Source organism: Triturus cristatus, chromosome 3_2 (genome assembly GCF_964204655.1).
Source record: "Triturus cristatus chromosome 3_2, aTriCri1.1, whole genome shotgun sequence".
Classification (NCBI taxonomy): Eukaryota; Metazoa; Chordata; class Amphibia; order Caudata; family Salamandridae; genus Triturus; species Triturus cristatus.
Genome location: NC_140584.1, coordinates 302,345,450 through 302,364,945, shown reverse-complemented (window position 1 = coordinate 302,364,945; position 19,496 = coordinate 302,345,450). Strand labels below are relative to the sequence as shown.

General features: G+C 48.3%; 1 protein-coding gene across 8 annotated transcripts in view; it reads left to right on the top strand.

Moving 5' to 3' along the window:
- Positions 1-2,999: 2,999 nt before the first annotated feature.
- WDTC1 (WD and tetratricopeptide repeats 1) overlaps positions 3,000-19,496 on the top strand; it is a 475,018-nt gene continuing 458,521 nt past the window's right edge. For 2 of the 8 annotated variants that reach the window (XM_085647700.1, XM_085647694.1), the window contains exon 1: positions 3,000-3,124. The gene's annotated coding sequence lies outside the window, so the exon portion shown is untranslated. Of the gene's footprint in view, positions 3,125-3,910; positions 4,047-19,496 lie in introns of those variants that run through there. The other 6 variants (XM_085647701.1, XM_085647696.1, XM_085647697.1 and 3 more) reach the window with 3 other exon arrangements.

The window sequence follows — 19,496 nt, the reverse complement described above, 5'->3', positions numbered from 1 at the left end:
TTCTAGCAGGGTCGTTTGCTGTAAAGAGCTTCATGAAGGACAGCGTGAAATGTTGTGTGTTGTTAAAGATGGACAACTTGTCGGCAGTAAGGTATGTGAACAAGCTGGGAGGACCACGGTCGAGAGGTCTAGCAGAGTTGGCAAAGGATTTTTGGAATTTTTCCTTAGAGAAGGAGATTGTAGTCCTGGCTCAATATATTCCAGGTCTGTGCAACGTAGAAGCGGATTGGTCTTCAAGGTATCTCAGAGAGGTGAGCAATTGGAGACTTCAGAGGGAGATCTTTTTGAAGTTGGAGAAGAGATGGGATCCTTTTCAGGTGGATCTTTTTGCGGACAGACTGAATTGTCAGATGAGGGAGTTTTACAGCTGGAGACCAGATCCGGAAGCAAAGGGAATAGATGCTTTTCTTCAGGATTGGAGCGCGGGGAGAAGTTATGCTTTTCCCCCATTCTCATTGATTCAGAGAACTCTGATGAAAGTCAGGAGAGGGCAGAGATGGTGATTTTAACGCCATTTTGGAGGAGTCAAGTGTGGTTTCCAGATATGATGGATCTGTTGATAGAGCATCCGGTGTTTTTACCGGATTTAAGGGAGATAAATCTGGATCCAGAAGGGAATGTTCACGATTTAGTGATGAGGGGTCAGTTGAGACTAGTGGCGTGGCTGATTTCAGGAGAGTGTGGCAAGTGCAGCGGTTATCGAAGGAGGCTGAGGTTCTTATAGCTGATTCATGGTCTAAGGGAACGACAAAGGTTTATAGGTCAGCTTGGAGAAGATGGTCTGATTGGTGTTTTAGGAGGAATTTGGATACCGTATCAGCACCTGTAGTGGAAGCGGTAAAATATTTGTCAGAATTGTATAAGTTAGGTCTTGCTTACAATACAGTTAATATTAGCAGATCAGCGATTTCAGCGGGTCATGTTTTGGTGGACAGTATGCCTGTTGGGCAGAATGTGATGGTCAAAAGATTGGTTAAGAGTGTAAGGTTGATTTTACCCCCAAAGGCAAAATATGGTGCATTATGGGATGTTTCTTTGGTTCTGAAAGAATTGGATAGCTGGGGGAATAATATTACAATGGATATGAGATGTCTATCTTGGAAGATGGCAATGCTTCTTTGTTTGGTGTCTTGTAGAAGGGTTTCTGATATAAAGGCATTGGAGGTAGATTCTAGGTGTTATCAACCTGAGGGGGTGTGTTTTGAGTTAAGGAAAAGAACGAAGAGCATGTCTAGAACTATTTTCTAGCCAAATCTGGAGGGAAATGACAATTTGTGTGTAGTACGGTGTTTGAGGGAATATGAAAGAAGGACTTTAACTTTAAGGCAAGGAGGAAGTTCACTACTTTTAATTTCTTATAAGAAGCCTTTTAGACCAGTATCAACGCCTACGTTGGCAAGGTGGGTGAGAGAAGTAATGTTGAGGTCTGGAATAGATATTAGTGTTTTTGGAGCTCATTCAGTTAGAGGAGCTATGGCATCAAAGGCGTATATGAGAGGTTTTAGTTTAGGTGGGATTATGAAGGCTGCAGATAGGAGTAATGAGTCTACATTTATGAAGTTCTATTTTAAGCCTGTGGAAAATGTCTTGGATAAAGTTTTAGGTGAGCTTTGAACATGCATAATATTGGCCTCCGGGCCTTGATGTATAATGCAGATTTTCCACATTTAGAAATGGGTAGAAAATCATGATTTTAATAAAGGCACGGAGGCTAATATTATCCCTCCACGGTTCCCTCCCTGATTTATTAATGTTTTTCTTTCTTTGTTATGCAGGATCAAGGAAAAGGAGAAGGAAATAAATATTCATGGAAGTCATTGGGAAGAAAGTTGAACTTTGTTACTATTTAATAAGAGACTTTGGATTTTATTTCTGGATTCTTCGCAGCACACAAAGAGGAAGATGGCTGCCAGTTCTGTGTATTTATGCATGTTCTGTGTTCTAAGAATATGGTGGTGTTCTGATTCTATTGTTTATTTGTTGCTGCTGTCTGGGGAGCAATAAAAGGGTAATGCATAATATTGGCCTCCGCGCCTTTATTAAAATCATGATTTTCTACCCATTTCTAAATGTGGAAAATCTGCATTTAATAGGCTCTTCCTTTTCTGCAAGAAAAACTCTGCTGAGAAACGTCAACCACTAAAGTACCTTCAAGGGGACATATTTGACTGCCATTCTAAGTTCGAGCTCTTAAGTCGACGAAGGGTTCAAGCAGGCCTTTAAGTGGGATGAAAAAATGGGGGGGGGGGCCCTCTCGAAGGGGCATGGCCAATGTAATTAGGGGCATGGCTTAAAACAGGTAAACTAAAAATCTGTACTTAGCATAGTGTGCCACCCGACTTGTATTTTGCGGTTTCTCTCATTGGATCCAGATATATGATACAACAAGTAACATCATACCTACAACAAGTCAGGACTTTTGGCGTTGTCAAAGGGTGTTAGTTGCATAAACTAAATACGCAGCAACTGTGGCTTGTATATAATATTGGAAAAACTTCCACTTATAGCCCTGTTGACACCATGGCGATATTACTGCTCCTGAGTTTCAAAAAGAGAAGGGAAATCCCGAGAGCATATGACTCTCTTTAAAGGATTTCCCTTCCCCTACAACGCTCACCTGGCAACTTCTCCACTGGTGAGAAGTGAGCAGTGTGAGCACGCGCACATAGATATGCCTGCTGTCACTGCAGTCCGGGTAAAAACGCCCAGCCTATGGCCGGGCACAAAACAGAGCCTGCTAGAGACCCGTTTCTAGGTCCCCTTTAAAAAATTGCCGGTGCTCATCACCGTGAGACCCGGCCCACTTAAAGCCCTGGGTTCAAGTCTCTCTTCATAGCGTCTCAAACAGAAGACTACAAATCCCAACTGGTTCTGCACACCGCAAAAGTATTTGTAAGAACTCAACAGCGCAGAGCCTCCTAGCGTCTCCTGGGTATCAAGAGATTCTATTGGTTCCTGACCCGCGGGGCCCGCCTGCGAGAGAAGAAGGGATCCTTTCATTGGCTATGAAAGTTCTTGCCCCGTTGTCAGAGGAATCACAGCATGTTCGAGTGAGACACTTTTGTACAAGAGGAGGCTTAAACGTCAGCAGGGAGAAGAGTGGGCAATAGAGTTAGTAGCACAGGTGAGGAGGCAACGATGCTGCTTTTGAGCTTGAAAGGGGAAGTAAGCGCGGAATTTAACGGCGAGTGAGACAAACTGCGAAGACTTGGGATAATTAACACGCGCCATTATCAGTGCAGACAAACTCTGACCTTAAGCAACACCGAAGCCTGGCAGATCTGTGGGTGCTAAGCTGTAGAACGTGAACTACCCCTTGTTTTCCATCTGACCTTACTTGTCTGATAGCTAGTCCACGTGATAACTGAAATGTATCTGTTGTCTCGGAGAAGAACCCGTGTCACTCATGAAAATGCAGGTGTCCTTAAATGCTTCATTATAGACAGTTGCTAAACGCATATGTCACCAACCTGACCCGAGTCGGAGAAACGTGGTCAGCATGGTGATCTGGGCCAACCCCGCGTCGGTTTTCAGTCGTGAGGTGCCCTTCCGTTATCCTTATCAAGTTTGTATTGTGCACCTGTTTCATACTGCCACAACACACCGCTAAACTCCAGAATAGCGGGTAAGTGGCAGCAGGGCCTAAGCGAGCTGAAATCAATTATGACCGCCCTGCTCAATTTTCCCTTAAACAACGACAGACTCGCCGTGGGTCCCCCCTTCTAACCAAGTCCAAACCGCAAGGTGCCTGTCTACCGACTCTGACAGTGTTTGTACACCACAGAGGCACGCTTGGACTCTTAACCAATGAGCACCGCTGGATTGTGTCCTGCGCACTAGGATTGGTTGATATGCCACCAATGCGCCATTCCTAGATCCCCTTACACATTACGATACCCTCCCAGTGCCAGACAACTCCTACAATATGCCCAGCCATGGAATTGGCTGTCATGCGACCCGGAAGTACTGGCATGGAAAAGTAATGTCATTCGTTGAAAGATCAACAACGGGCAACCGACTTTAGACTGAATTCACGGATGTTCCTTGTAAGTAGTGGTCAGTTGGTCGTGGCGTCTTAAGTGTTTACTAGCTTGGGGAGTAGGAAGGCTTTATAGCAATGGCGAGTGTTGGTATGTGCAGCTTTTTTGGAAATGGTATTGGACTATAATATTTGGGTGGTGGGATGGGTTGGGTAGGGGTTCTATGACAGCTGTGTTGAGAACAGCCTGCTTGTGATATGCAGATTGCGTGTGACAACCAGCGCTGCTGGGGCCTGGAACTTCCAGAATTTCTGGGGACCTGTGACAGCCACAAGTAGTTTGTTGCCATTGTGCATGTCTTTGATGCAGGGCCATTTTTGTGGTAGCCGTGGAACAAGAGTGGAACATGTGAAAACCGCAGGTAGAGGTCACTGTAGTAATAACACTTGGGGATGTGGAATGTGTGTGTGTCATGGGGGTAGATGGGGACTTTGGCAGACGTATATGGCGGGGGAGTGACCCATGGTAATAATGAGTGGAGGCAGGAGGCCTGTAGCGATCATGGGTGGAGCGAAGGTGATATGGAAGGGGCAAGAGGATGTAGCATTCGAGGGTGAACATAAGGTGTTGTTAAAGTCAGTTGGAGGCGGTGTGCCTGGAGGTTCGTTATTGCTATGGCAAAGGGTCTCCGAGTTGATTGTGATCCACTGATACTTGTGGGTAAACGGGATCTCCTTACAAAGCCCTTATTCTGAGACCTAGTGAACCGCCCCCCCCCCTGTTTAAGATGAGAGCTACTAGTGACTCCAGGGGTAGATTTAACGGGGGATACACGAGAGGCCACGAATGTTGTCTTCGAAATATAGAGTTCCTGAATAATGTGTTACCCTGGGTCTGATTATCTTTTTAATTGCTAATTTCTACGCAGAGTTTCACTTGGAGAATGAATCTCGTTTCAGCAGATTTGCAACAGAAGTCAAATCACCGATTGCATTAAGAACTGCCTTATGAACTGCCATGTATCTCCGTAATATCACAAGGTATAGTGTTGCCTGCTTGTAGTGTCGCGATAGTATCCCTGACGTGACACGCGATGGCGTGCGCGTCAGGTCACGTGCATTTAGCCCCCAATAAATATGACGTCACGCGTGCACGTCGGCAGAAGAGCCACGGCAGCGGTGACGGAGCAAACCCTACCACACTTGTCCAGTGTCTTATTGACCACGTGTGTCGGCCTGCAGTACAGGGGTCCCTGGTAGCAGCCCTAACGACACCACAAAGTGACGACGAGGGTGGGCGTACCCTCGCTCCTGCTCCTCGTGTTCAGCTGGTGTGGCGGCCGGTGAGCGGTCCTCGCTCGCGGTGCTCGTGCCCCGCTGGAACGCGCTACTGTCCCCGCGTCCCTGGCCTGTGGAGGAAGTGCGCGGAAAGCGCCGGAGCGCTCCCCGTCGGCTGGGTGTTCGCGTAGGGGCCGTCTGCTGCATCGGCGCCCCAGCGCGCTACGGTGAACTCGTGTGCCCCGCCCCCCCTGGCCTGTGGTGCGCGGAGCGCCCTCCACACCCTGCCTCAAGCTGCCTGAAATACTGGTGGGCGTTGCCTCTCGCCGCCAGCAAGTCGTGTGGTCGTGTGGAACACAACCGAGGTCACGTGCTGCCTGAGGGGTAAGGTCTAGAGCCCTGCCTATACCTGCATGAGAGGCCCTAAGTTAAGAAGGGCACAGTGCTGAATGCTCCCCATATCCCTGCCATACCGGAGATCACCGGGGGAAGGTCACACACAGCCGGGGTGAAGGTCCTGCCACCCACGTGGGAGCCATATCTGGGAGCCATCACTGTCAAGGGGTGGAGGAGGTCTCGCCCAGCGCAAGAGCACACGTGAGCAGGAGGTCCCGCCCGGCGCAAGCCGCGCACGTGCGACATGGCGACCATCCCGCCAATTGAGCCATTCTCTGTCGAGGGGTGCCCATCAACGGTAGCGGCCCGATGGAGAGACTGGGAGGATAGAGTGCGCATCTTCTTCGAGGCCATGAAGGTCCACAGAGACCAAAAACGCGCAATGATAATTCACCTGGGCGGGAAGGAGATTCACAACATAGTAAAGACGCTTGCGGAAGCTACCCCCAAGACGCACACAACGCTAATAGCGGCGCTCAACGAATACTTCGAACCAATGGCAAACCGCGACTATGAACGTTTCATATTCCGCCAAGCACGCCAACTGCCGGAGGAGTCGCTCGACAAATTCTACGCTCGTCTAAAGAACCTAGCGGCCACCTGCGGGTTTCGGGATGAGACGGAGGAGATAAGAGGCCAGATAATACAAGGGTGCGCGTCCGTCAAGCTGAGGGAAAGGATCTTGGAGGAATCCGGTAAGCCCCTAGCTGATATCTTGACAATGGGCCGAACGAAGGAACTGTCCAAAGCGCGCGCTGCGCACATGGAAGCGGCCCTACAGGTGCCAGTGAAGACCGAGCCGGTCAACGCAGTGGCAGTCAAGCCCAAACAGAGGTGGCCCCGACGAGGACCAGGCCCGGCCGCTCAAGAGCAACCCAAGTCCTGTGGGTACTGCGGTGGCTCGCCCCACACCGGATGTATGACGTTACAATGCACACTTTTACAACGCATGCACTTACAACGCATTTTTTACAACGCATAATCCATTACAACGCATGACATTACAACGCATGACACTACAACGCATTTTTAAAAAATACCTTTACAACGCATTTCCATTACAACGCATACTACCTTTACAACGCATACCATTACAACGCATAATATTAAATTACATTTAAGGTAAGTATTAGATAGTATAGGGGTAAAAGTTACTTTTCTAACTCCAGGGGGTGCAACAGTAGGGTAAGTGTTGGATAGTATAGGGGTAAAAATTACTATTCTAACTCCAGGGGGTGCAACAGTAGGGTAAGTGTTGGATAGTATAGGGGTAAAAATTACTATTCTAACTTCAGGGGGTGCAACAGTAGGGTAAGTGTTGGATAGTATAGGGGTAAAAATTACTATTCTAACTCCAGGGGGTGCAACAGTAGGGTAAGTGTTGGATAGTATAGGGGTAAAAATTACTATTTTAACTCCAGGGGGTGCAACAGTAGGGTAAGTGTTGGATAGTATAGGGGTAAAAATTACTATTCTAACTCCAGGGGGTGCAACAGTAGGGTAAGTGTTGGATAGTATAGGGGTAAAAATTACTATTCTAACTCCAGGGGGTGCAACAGTAGGGTAAGTGTTGGATAGTATAGGGGTAAAAATTACTATTCTAACTCCAGGGGGTGCAACAGTAGGGTAAGTGTTGGATAGTATAGGGGTAAAAATTACTATTCTAACTCCAGGGGGTGCAACAGTAGGGTAAGTGTTGGATAGTATAGGGGTAAAAATTACTATTCTAACTCCAGGGGGTGCATCAGTAGGGTAAGTGTTGGATGGTATAGGGGTAAAAATTACTATTCTAACTCCAGGGGGTGCAACAGTAGGGTAAGTGTTGGATAGTGTAGTGTAATATTATGCGTTGTAATGGTATGCGTTGTAATGGTAGTATGCGTTGTAATGGAATGCGTTGTAAAGGTAGTTTTTAAAAATGCGTTGTAGTGTCATGCGTTGTAATGTCATGCGTTGTAATGGATTATGCGTTGTAAAAAATGCGTTGTAAAGGTAGTGCGTTGTAAAAGTTGCGTTGTAAAGGTTGTTCCCCCCCCACACCCCGTCTGAGTGTCCAGCGAGAGGGAGTAAGTGCAGGGGATGTGGACGCTTCAACCACTTTGAGAAAGTGTGCCGGTCAAAGAAATTCCGAAAGCCCCGCCAAGCCGTCAACACGGTTGAGGAAGGAGGCCCGGGTGCCAGTGACATGGACGATGATGAAGAGGAGGAAAAGGTCATACACCGGGTACACATGATAGGCACGGCGGCCCGCCGGACTACGAGACTGCCGCAATGCAGCATCCGAGTAGGGTCACAGGAAGTCACGACGGTGGTAGACACAGGAGCCAGCATCAATATCATGGCCGCTGCGATGCACAGATCCATGCACCCACAGCCAGCACTCCAGCCCTCGACGATCACGGTGTTCGCCTATGGACAGGAGGAACGGCTAAAGGTACGAGGAAAGTTCAGGACGGTGATATCCCATGGGACGCGGTCAATCACGTCGAATATCTGTTACCGAAGACGGGCAAGGCATGCTCCTGGGCTGCCGAGCGGCAGAAGATCTGGGAGTGGTAACGTTCGCATTTGGGGTACACCAAGAATCAGTACACCACACCTTGGAGGAGTTCGAGGAAATCTTTCACGGGATAGGCAAGTTCCGGGGCAAAGAGGTTCACCTACATATCGATCCCACTGTCCAGCCGATAGCACTCCGGCATCGCCGCATAGCATTCCACCTCAGGCCACTGGTGGAAGCTGAACTGAAGAAGCTAGAGGCGGCGGGAATCATCGAGAAAGTGTCCGGACCGACCCCGTGGGTGTCGCCAATAGTCGTGGTGGAGAAACCCAAGCAGCCAGGCGCTGTCAGAATATGCGTAGACATGAGGCTCCCCAATGCTGCCATCAAAAGGGAGCGACACATCACCCCGACCATCGATGACATCGTCGGGGAAATGGCAGGCGCCAAATGGTTCTCAAAGCTGGACTTACGCTCTGGGTATCACCAACTAGTACTGGACGAAGCGTCCCGGAACATAACCACGTTCTCCACACATGTAGGTCTGAGGCGGTACACGAGGCTGAGTTTCGGGGTGTCGAGCGCTGCGGAAGTATTCCAGAACGTAATACAAGAGCTCATCGCAGGAATCCCCGGAGCGATCAACGTCAGCGATGACATCATGGTACATGCCACGACCGTGGCGGAACACAATGAGAGGCTGGTGCAGGTGCTACGACGCATACGAGACGCAGGTCTCACACTGCATCGGGAGAAGTGCGAGTTCCTGTGCCGGAAGATCCAGTTCTTCGGCTACACCTTCTCGGCAGATGGTGTCAACCCGGATCCGGACAAGGTCAAAGATATCAAGGAAGCGGCCGCCCCCGCCAACATCACGGAGGTGAGGAGTTTTCTAGGAATGGTGAACTACTGTGGCAGGTTCATCAAGGACCTGGCGAACCTCACGGCGCCACTGAGAGAGCTCACAAAAGAGTCCACCCCCTGGACATGGAACAGTGACCAGAATCGAGCGTTCGAGGAGATCAAACAGGCGCTCTCAGAAGCCACGACGCTGGCCTTCTTCGACCCGGCCAAGCTGACGCAAATCGCTGTCGATGCCGGTCCAGTCGGGCTGGGCGCGGTCCTGCTGCAACGGAAGACAAGTGCCGAGGAATGGGCCCCGGTGGCATTCGCCAGCCGGTCACTCACTGAGACGGAGCAGAGATACTCCCAGATAGAAAAAGAGGCGATCGCCATTCATTGGGGGTGTCGTCACTTCCACCTGTATGTCTACGGCAAACCATTTGTTGTGACCACAGATCACAAGCCACTGGTATCCCTGTTTGCGGGCACATCCACTAAGCCGCCGCCAAGAATCGAGAAATGGATGTTGCAACTGCAGGACTATAACTGCAAGATCGAGTACCAGCCGGGCGCCCGGCGGACTACCTATCTCGCCACCCTCGCACAGCAACTCCAAAAGAGATGAAGGAAGCGGCGGAAACAGAAGAATACGTCCGCTGCATCACGGCGCGGTCATGTCCCCGGCCAGTGTCCATGGCCAGCCTGTCCCAAGCCACCAGCGAAGATGAGTGCCTACAAAGAGCAAGAGTGGCGGTCCGAGACAACAGCTGGACCCGCACCAGAGAGGAGTGGAAAAGCTTGACGCCTCGGGCGAAGCAAATAATGGAGAGCCTGTACCATGTAAGAACGGAACTGACGGAAGACGATACAGGATGTTTGTTGAGAGGCCACAGGTTAGTCATCCCGACGTCCCTCACCCAGAGAGTGGTGGATCTGGCCCACATTGGTCACCAAGGCATGGGCAAGACCAAGTCAAGGCTCCGAACCAAAGTGTGGTTCCCTCTCATGGACGAAATAGTGGAGGCCACCGTTCGAGAATGCCAGGCGTGTCAGGTATCCGGGGAAGTGCCCCGGCCAGCCCCCGTCGTGATGGAGCCTCGCCCTAGGAGGCCCTGGTCGAAGATCAGCGTCGATTTTGGCAGTCTGCCAGACGGACGGCACACTCTGGTGGCCATAGATGATCACTCCAAGTATCCTGAAGTGGAAATACTGACTGCTTTGAGTGCCCAGGAAGTGATCCCGAAGCTTGAGAAAATCATGGCAACACACGGCATAGTCAAAGAGATCAGAACCGACAATGGGTCACCTTTTCAGAGCCAGGACTTCGCGGCATACCTACAGACTCTCGGGGTCCATCACCGGCGAATCACCCCCCGATGGCCTCAAGCGAACGGAGAAGCTGAACGCTTCATGAGGACACTCAACAAAGTGATACGGATTGCCCACGAGAAGAACCATTCTGTGGAACTTGCAATCTTTACATTTCTCCGCAGCTATCGCCAAACGCCCCACTCTATCACGGGAGTAGCACCGGCCCACCTGCTGATGGGGCGGGTTGTCACAGACTCCATACCGCATCACCCAGAATGGAAGCCCGAAGCTCCCAATGACAGTGCCATTGATGAGCACCGACGCGGAGCCTTTGCTCAAGTCGACGCCCGACGGCGGGCTGTGTCCTCACCCCTAATCCCAGGTGACAATGTACTGATCCGAAATCGGATGCCAGGGGGCAAGTTTCGTTTGAACTTTGAACCACAGCCATGGACAGTGGAGAAAGTCAGAGGCACGTGCGTGACAGCCAGGAAAGGTACCGAGAAGATAACGAGGAATGTTTCATACTTCAAGAAAGTTCCAGTGCCCCCTGGAGCGGATGAACGACGCCAGGACGGTTCCACGAGACACACGCCGCGAGAGGAGAGATTCTTAGAACTGGCGGACCAGGCGAGTGGAGGAGCGGAATCCCTAGGTCATGGACTTGACACACCGCAGCAAGGCCACCAGCCAGAGAACACGCCACCCGAGGCAGCCGGCGTGCCAGAGACTGGAGAGAGTGGCGCAGATGGTGACTCCGGGAGTAGAGACCGGGGTATTGCGTCGGACCGTGGGGGACTGTGATATGACCTGAGGCCGCACCCCGAGCCCTCCTGTCGGTTACGTGACTACGTCAAGTAAGACTGTTTCAGTTTTTTTCCTTGTTTGAGTTTCGGACTGCAAATGTTGAGTGCAGGGTTGCGGGACACTAAAGGGACCTGTCATCCATACTTTAAAGTGCAGTCACCTATCTTGGGTTATCGTTTTGTTTTGTGTGTTGGGGAGGAATGTAGTGTCGCAATAGTATCCCTGACGTGACACGCGATGGCGTGCGCGTCAGGTCACGTGCATTTAGCCCCCAATAAATATGACGTCACGCGTGCACGTCGGCAGAAGAGCCACGGCAGCGGTGACGGAGCAAACCCTACCACACTTGTCCAGTGTCTTATTGACCACGTGTGTCGGCCTGCAGTACAGGGGTCCCTGGTAGCAGCCCTAACGACACCACACCTGCTCATAGGGTAGCACACTGGGAACTACACTCTGTCCCTATGGGTTATTCGTCGTGACACATATCTTCTTACACATGATTAGGAGTCACCTGGGGATTCACAATGACATGCCCTGTGTGGTAACACATCCCTCCAATCCTTCCGATTATTGGGAACCAGTAGGACACGCGGTTGTTTTGCTGCTTGTCTAGTTTGGGCAACTCCCTATGGTTAAGGGGGCTGCTCTTATAGTGTTTTCCCCCTCCCGTGTTGGTTTATTCCTTTCCTTATCAGTTGCAGGAGCCACTCTGGGGGGTGCAGGCAGTGCTTTAAATGGGGGAAAAAAAGTGCAGGTACTCATCAGATCTAGCTGGGGGCGTGGCAAGGAGGCGGCGCTAGAGGCAGGACTAATGGTGGGTCTAATGAAAAACAATTGAAGGGCTCAAGAATTTTTTTGGGTTGCGAATGATGACAAATTGCTTCCCTCTGCAATTTATTGTTGATGCCCTTGCATGTATTAAGATGTACTAGTTGACAGACTATTGAAAGGTAGCTATCCGGTTTCCCTTTTTGTCAGAACACCTGTATATTAAACAAAACATTAAAAGGTGCAGAGAGTTGCTTTACTGAAAATGAATTAAAGGAAAAAAAGACTACATCCTAAAATGCAACTCTGACCCGCATCTGGTGGAAGGAAGCCATCAGTTGTCATGCTAGTGATCCTGGGAGAAGAAAGTTATCTGGGGTCTCACAACAGAGCAATAATATTTCACCCTTTCATTCACTTTCAGATTCTGTGCCACCCAGCAAAATCTAGTCCAAAATTCTGAGGGGCTAGTAAATGTATGGAGGCACATATAACCATGTACATATGAGCACTGTGTCACTGATGATGGTGGTCAGCAGGCTGCTGTAGCCACTGTTTCTGATATGGGAGGCACCCTGTACCCACATGTGTTTGATGCTCAAATCTTCCCTTAGGGCGAGAAAATCAAGACACACAATTGATGGACGGAATGCAGAACAAATCAAAACATTCACCCCCAGTCAAGAGATCTGGGTTAAATCCATCATTCTTTTGCTCACCATGCCACCACCAGTTTAGACCTGGCTATATACAAATCAGTCTTGACCCTGTGCCTCATGGGAACAGTCCGGCCCAAACTGCCATGCCAGGTCCTCCCTGGACCGGAAACAAGCATCCTAGGACCGGTTTCGGGGTTTCACCCCTCTTCAGCCAGGATAGCTTGATTCCAGTGGCATAGAGAGCACGGGACTCAAGTCTGAGCATACCCGTCCCAATCGGGGTGAAAAATGCAAAAAGAACTATTGATGGACAGAATGCAGAACAATGTCATACATTCACCCCACTGGAATCAAGCTATCCTGGCTGAAGAGGGGTAAAACCCCGAAACTGGTCCTAGGATGCTTGTTTCCAGTCCTTGGAGGTTCGGGCCTGGCAGTTCGGGCTGGACTGTTCCCATAGGGCACAGGGTCAAGACTGATATGCATATGGCTGTGTCCAAACTGGAATGGCATGGTGAGCAAAAAAACGATGGATTTAGGCCCAGATCTCTGTACTGGGGTGAATGTATGACATTGTTCTGCATTCTGTCCATCAATAGTTCTTTTTGCAAAGCTTCCATTAGGCCTGCTCCTTCTCCTCAAGTCTAAGGCTTGGCTTCCTCCCTTGGGTGCTTTGGGTTCCCTGGTGCTCCCACTCCTACTGTGTGGCTCACTTTTTTCATGAATACCAGATCCAGCCAGGTGTTGTGTCAACTGGTGATGACCAGTCTGGTGCACCTCATAGGTCAGTGGAACCCTACAGATTTCTAAGCTGCTGTAGTGGAAATTGGGAGGGGCATTGGGAGGGGCAGACATTTGGCACTTCTTGTTCATATCTCTGTACTGCTCACAGCCGCACACTTATGGATGCCTCCACAGCATTGTCCTGGAAAGACATACCTGCGATTCCCCAGCTAACCATGATCCTTCCTTCTTTTGACTTCTCTGCACGCTCCCTCCTTCCAGTGCGGGGATATGTGTCCTGCCCTGTAGTGGTGTGGGTGGTTCTTAAGCTCCCTGCCTGGCCTGAGGGGTCTAGCCCTCTGGCCACATCTGAAATGACAACTACATTCTTGGGACAATATTTACAGTAGTCTGTGTACCACTTTGCCAATTCACTAATTTTACATGGATGGAAATCCATTTTCATATTATACTTTTGTCACAACACAGTAGTGGCACTCTGTGGGTGCAGAACTCCCAAACGGGAGAGCATAAAGAAGGCAGCAAATGAAAGATAAACCACACCTAAAATAGATGGATTTACTTTATTTAGCTGAAAACTGCTATTATTATTTTCCCCAGAAAGTTATGTGAATTTGCATCAATTTACTATAAAAGGAGGTGAAGGGCTGGCTGCAAGTGTCCCTTCCCCAAGGCAGACAGTCTTTGACATGCAGAAATAAAACTGAATTTCCCCGTTTGTGATTATTGTAGGATGTCAGTAACATTCACTGTTTGGGGAATCTAGTAATTTCTGCATCTGTGGCAGGTAACTGGATATGGGCCTGTCCCAGTATGGTAAGAGCTCTGCCTCCAGACATCCTTCCTTCCAGATGTCGGTGTCAGTCGAAGCCCTGGTCCTCACCCACCTGAATGGAGGCAACTCTCTGCCCATTAGCCTCCTTAACAATATTCAGACACCCATGAAAGCACCTTAACCACTGTAACACTTCCCATCAAGGGCTTGTAGAAGTTGGCCAAATCCACCAACACTGAAGGTATTGTATTGTATTGTAATTGCAATTATATAGCGCTTTCTACCCCTGACGAGGCGTTGAAGTGCTTTTTCAGCAAGTAGCGTGATACTCCGGAACCCAAGAAGGATTAGTGTTGAATTAGTATAGTGAAAATGTGAAAGTAATTTGAGTGGTGGATAGGTTAGTCAGTTATTTGGATTCAGAAGGATAGCGGAGGGATAGAAGAGGGAAAAAGGTTTGCATTTATATAGCGCTTGTTACCCCTGATGGGGTGTTGAAGCGCTTTTGTTTGGAGAGTAGCACTTATCGGGTTTAAAGAACAAAGAAATACCAAAAAGTGTGACTGTGCATGTGTATGACAGCAAAAAAGCGTACTTGGCAATCTGGAATAGGCCTCGTTTCTGAGAAATGTTTGATATCAGACACAAGCATTCTGGAAGCAATTCAAAGTGTGATCTAACATCATAGAAATGAATGAGAAACATTCACCAAGCCATGGGACGTCATGTCTTAGTCGTGTTTGAATGCTTATATTGTTAGCTGCATTCATTGTTTTCTGGTAAATGCACATTTTCATCTCTGTGCACATTATTCTTCCCCTTCCAGTGTGCCTCAGTAAGGTCTATACTGTGTTTAAGTATTTTGATAAATAAATCCATTCTTCCTCCAAGTATGCAATCTGAATTCTTATGATTGTTTGTTGAGCCTTTCATTGTTTAACTTCTTTACAAAAAAATGAGTCACATTATGGTAAACTTTGTATTAGCTAATAAAAAAAAAAAACACGACTTAAAAATACCACTCTCCCCTCAAAATTATTTTTCTAATCCGCTGCCGCCCCCGCTTTAGATAACACTTTTTTGGATGACGAGATATTCGCCTACCTCTACCCTCTGATGTCCCTAGCCCTTACTTACTAGCCCCATGTCCCCTCCAAGGCCCCATGTGTCTTTACATTTTCTCTTTTTTCAGGTGGTCACGCCACCTTTCATCTTAAATGTCCGGTCATTCATCTCATCAAATTCCTTCTCTTGCTTTTCTGGGATACCCCTCCCCCATTTAAAATACCAGTCTCTGCCACTGCAACTGTCGCTCTGTCCTCACTCAACAGGCCCCTTCCACCGTTCTGTGTCATTCTCGAAAACCTTGGCTCTTTCTTGGGACAACTACCCACCCCCGACTCTCATCAGATGATCCTCTTCTCATCCATCAGGTGCTTTATTTTAAACCCACTGCCCTGCGCCCGCAGTGCATTCTCCAATATCGTTTGTTTGCCCCTTTCTTCTTCTTCAGATAACCCCTTGATTTATTTAGTTGACTGTGCTTATATACCCCTTCACTTCTGAAAGCTCTCCTCAGTTGTCCCCTTTATCACCCGCCAGCTGCTGTGCTATCCTCTCCATCTTTTTCGCACAGAAGAAAGGGAAAGCCAGAGCAAATTGTGCTTTTGAAAGAGCTTCCCTTTCTTCCCGCCGCACAGCTTCTTGGCGGGTGAGGTCACACCAGAGGCATAGCTAGAGTCAAATTTCGGGGGGGGGGGGGGTGTTTGATTCTTCAAGCAAAAGGCAGAGTGGAGCTGCAGGGGCTCTAAGAAGGGGTGAAAAACATCAAAGCCTCGTTAACAAGCAAAAGATCTTTTAAAGACCTGTGAAGTACTCGGGTGCGGCTCTGTGTGTGCCTGGGAAGCTGCCTCATCCCGGGCTGCCACACACGAGGGCGGGGAGGGGGGTGCTGAAGGCCTTTGAGTCCAATGGGCGTTGCGCGCCTGGGTCACACGCTGCTCTGCTTTGGCGCCATTGCTCTCCTTTTGAAATCACCAATATGTGAGCATGCGCCGCAGTGTAGAAATGCGATGCATGCTCACATGACTTTGTGTGACAGTGAGTACCGGTACTCTATTTATCAACGGAGAAGTGCCGGTAGTCTTGGGGGAGGGGTGGGGGGGAGAAGTGCCGATGCTCCGTACCGGCCCATCTAAAGCACTGGGTGCAGGAGATGATGCAGCGCATATCCGATTCATACTCTAAGGTATATGCATAGGCCGAGATACATTTTATTTCCTACATAAATCACTGCCAGAATGGATCACACGATAATCACATGGAATGTGTGGGGTCTCCGCATGCCATCCCGCAGATATGCAGTATACTCATAACTTAAGAGGCACAATGTGCGTATAGTTCTCTTGCAAGAGACACATTTAAATACGATGGGAACAGATAGATTTCAGCGCAAGTGGAGGGGTAAAGAATTTGTCACAGATTATTCTTTATTTGCACGAGGGGCCCAAATCTGGATTCGCCCAGGTACGCCTTTGCAGTAGATGAGGTCATTGCCGATTAAGAGGGTAGATATGTACTTCTGAAGGACAGATTAGAATGGTGCCATATTCTGATAGAAAACGTGTATGCACCTAATCTAGACCAGGGCCAGTTTCTTAGCCTGTTGTCCCAAGAGTTGAAGAAATGGTGCGAAGTTCCATGATTAATTGGAGGGGACTTTAATAGTGTACTTGACACGGTTATGGACAGATTCCCCCCCGCCCCACTCAGCTGTTCGACTGCCACGACCAATTCCATGGTGCTCAACGGGTGAGCGGATGGATGGGATTTGATTGATATCCGGATACACCATGCAGGGGTGTTGAATTTAATAAAATATCTACTTGTCCATGGGGCAGGTCACTTCATAAATCTACTTGTCCTGTAACAAAATCCACTTTTCCTTTTTGTGCCATATAATGCAGTGACAAATTACGGCAGCAATCTCATTACAAAAGAGTTCTGATATAGCCTCTCTAATTATGCCAGGGCTCGTACCATAGTAGGGTTTGAATACTAGCAGTTCGCTTAGGTTGCTACGTTTCAGCAGGTCTACATACTGGGGCTGAAGTTAGTGGTAAGCAATAGTTCAAGGGTTGTTATGGCTTTTTGAGTCTGTGCAAACCTAGTAACTTGCATGTTTAAAGGGTTTTCACCAACTCTTTTCTAATCTTTTCCTATACTGGAAAAGGTTGGACATTTACTCCTGACAGTGGCAGACCTAAAACTTTTTCCAGGGTTGAGCAAAAAGTGGTTGGAGGAAAAGTGAACTTGAAACATTCAGACTTTCACATGAGCATATCTACCAATATATATATATATATATATATATATATATATATATATATATATATATTTATTTTATTACCTACTGCCGGTCGCCAGTAGATAGTTAGGACCTATTTTCCATAGGAAATCCGCAACATTCTATTCCCAATAAGTCTGGCGCCAGTTGACGAATCTTCGCGAAATTTTCCAAAACAATTTTGCCACTGCTTGTTAGAAGGCGGAGGGCCTAGCAGCTCCCACACTGAAAAGGTTTTACAAAAACCTTGCCGAAACAAGTCCTGCATTGACAAAACCAAAAGGCTGACCACCAATTTCAGACCTACTGGCTTTGCCAGTACTTGTTTATTTTTATTTCCCATAATCGTATTTACACTGTTTTACCATTATGAATATTTTTGGGAAATACAAGTATACATCAACATGTTACTAAATGATGCTGCAAAGATATGGTAGCTAAAATCCTACAATAGTTTAGCAAAACATTTTTTTTCCTACTTGCATTTTTTTGTGAACATTTTATTTTGAAAGCAAAGAATCATCACTCTTGCTTTCAAGCTTCTGCAAATATTTGCATAAAATCAGAGCACTCTGGGAGCATTATAGATAGCCTCATATTACTAAATTTTGAAAACTTGTGTACACATTTATACTGAAACCACCGTCAGTAGTGCAGGCTGAGCTTACAACATTTACTTTTAGTGCACACCATAATATTAAAGGCTTTGCATTAATGAAGCATAAATACAAGTTTGAACAGCATGAACACACACATTACCTTAACTGTAGACAATGCACTTCCCTGATCCATAATGTGGTACTGTAAAGTCAAAGGGTTTGTGTTGTAGGTTGTTGGGCCTACTTGTCCCAAGGACAAAATACACATGAAAACTTGTTGCCCTTGACCGCAAACAATATGTCCCGGGCTATAGGAATTCCAATCCCTGGGTGACATCGCAACCCTGGTGTGAGGGTATACTCCTCAGTTCCTCATAAACTACATGTACGCTCAGGCCGTTTTTTTTATGGTTCCCTATCTTTACTTCCCTACGTAACAGGCTCAGAGTATTAGGGATGCACACAATCTGATCACAATCCACACTATGTCACGCTGGCCTGGGAGAACGGGATTCCTGGCGTCCCTATGTGGAGGTTACAACCTGCGATGCTCGAAGACCAAGTCTTCCGGGAATCGATAGGGGAAGCTATAGGCGAGTACTTTACACTCAACTCTGGTACTGCTTCGTCCTCTATGGTGGAGTGGGTGGCCATGAAAGTCACGCTGTGAGGAAAGTGTCTGGGGCTGGGCTGTGGGCTGCAGGGGCAGATAATCAGACCTGTTCTCAGTAGAAAGGGAGCTGCTGGCACTAGAATCTCAAGTAGTTGCAGATGCTGCAGACACTGACCCCTTGTTAGAGGCGCGTACGAAACATGCAGAAATCTTAGAACAACAGCAATATCTACATTATGCGGCACACTCGGCGTCTGTGCTCACTGAGGCGGACCGATCGGGGCCTCTTCTTGCCTGCCTGGTCAAACAAGAACAGTCGATGGGACCCATCACCGCTATTCTGTCTCAGGGTGGGGGGGCTTAAATATACTTTTCACGAAATACATAGTGAACTGACCACGCATTTTACACAACTCTATAGATCTGCCCTGAGTGTCCCTGAGGCAGAGATACAGGAGTTTATGGATGGCCTTTCCCTTCCAGTCCTTACACTGGAGCAGCGTATTGAACTGGATACCCCACTTACACAAGCAGAGATCAGAGGTACAATGCAGGCTTTGCTGTCTGTCAAGGTGCCGGGGCCGGATAGTTTCCACCACAAATTTGATAAAACATACGCTGACCTTCTAAGCCCGCAACTCTTTAGGTATATACGGAGGCGCTGAATGGCCTTTTTGTCCCGACCTCTATGACAGATGCCACCTTGATCACGCTTCCTAAGCAAGGTAGAGACCCTACGTACACAAGTGCTTATCGGCCCCTGGCGCTACTGAACGGGGACTATAAAATACTAGCAGGGGTTCTGGCAGCCAGACTGGCGCCCATTATTCCACATTTGGTCCTTCAGGACCTGAACGGTTTTGTGCCAACGCGAA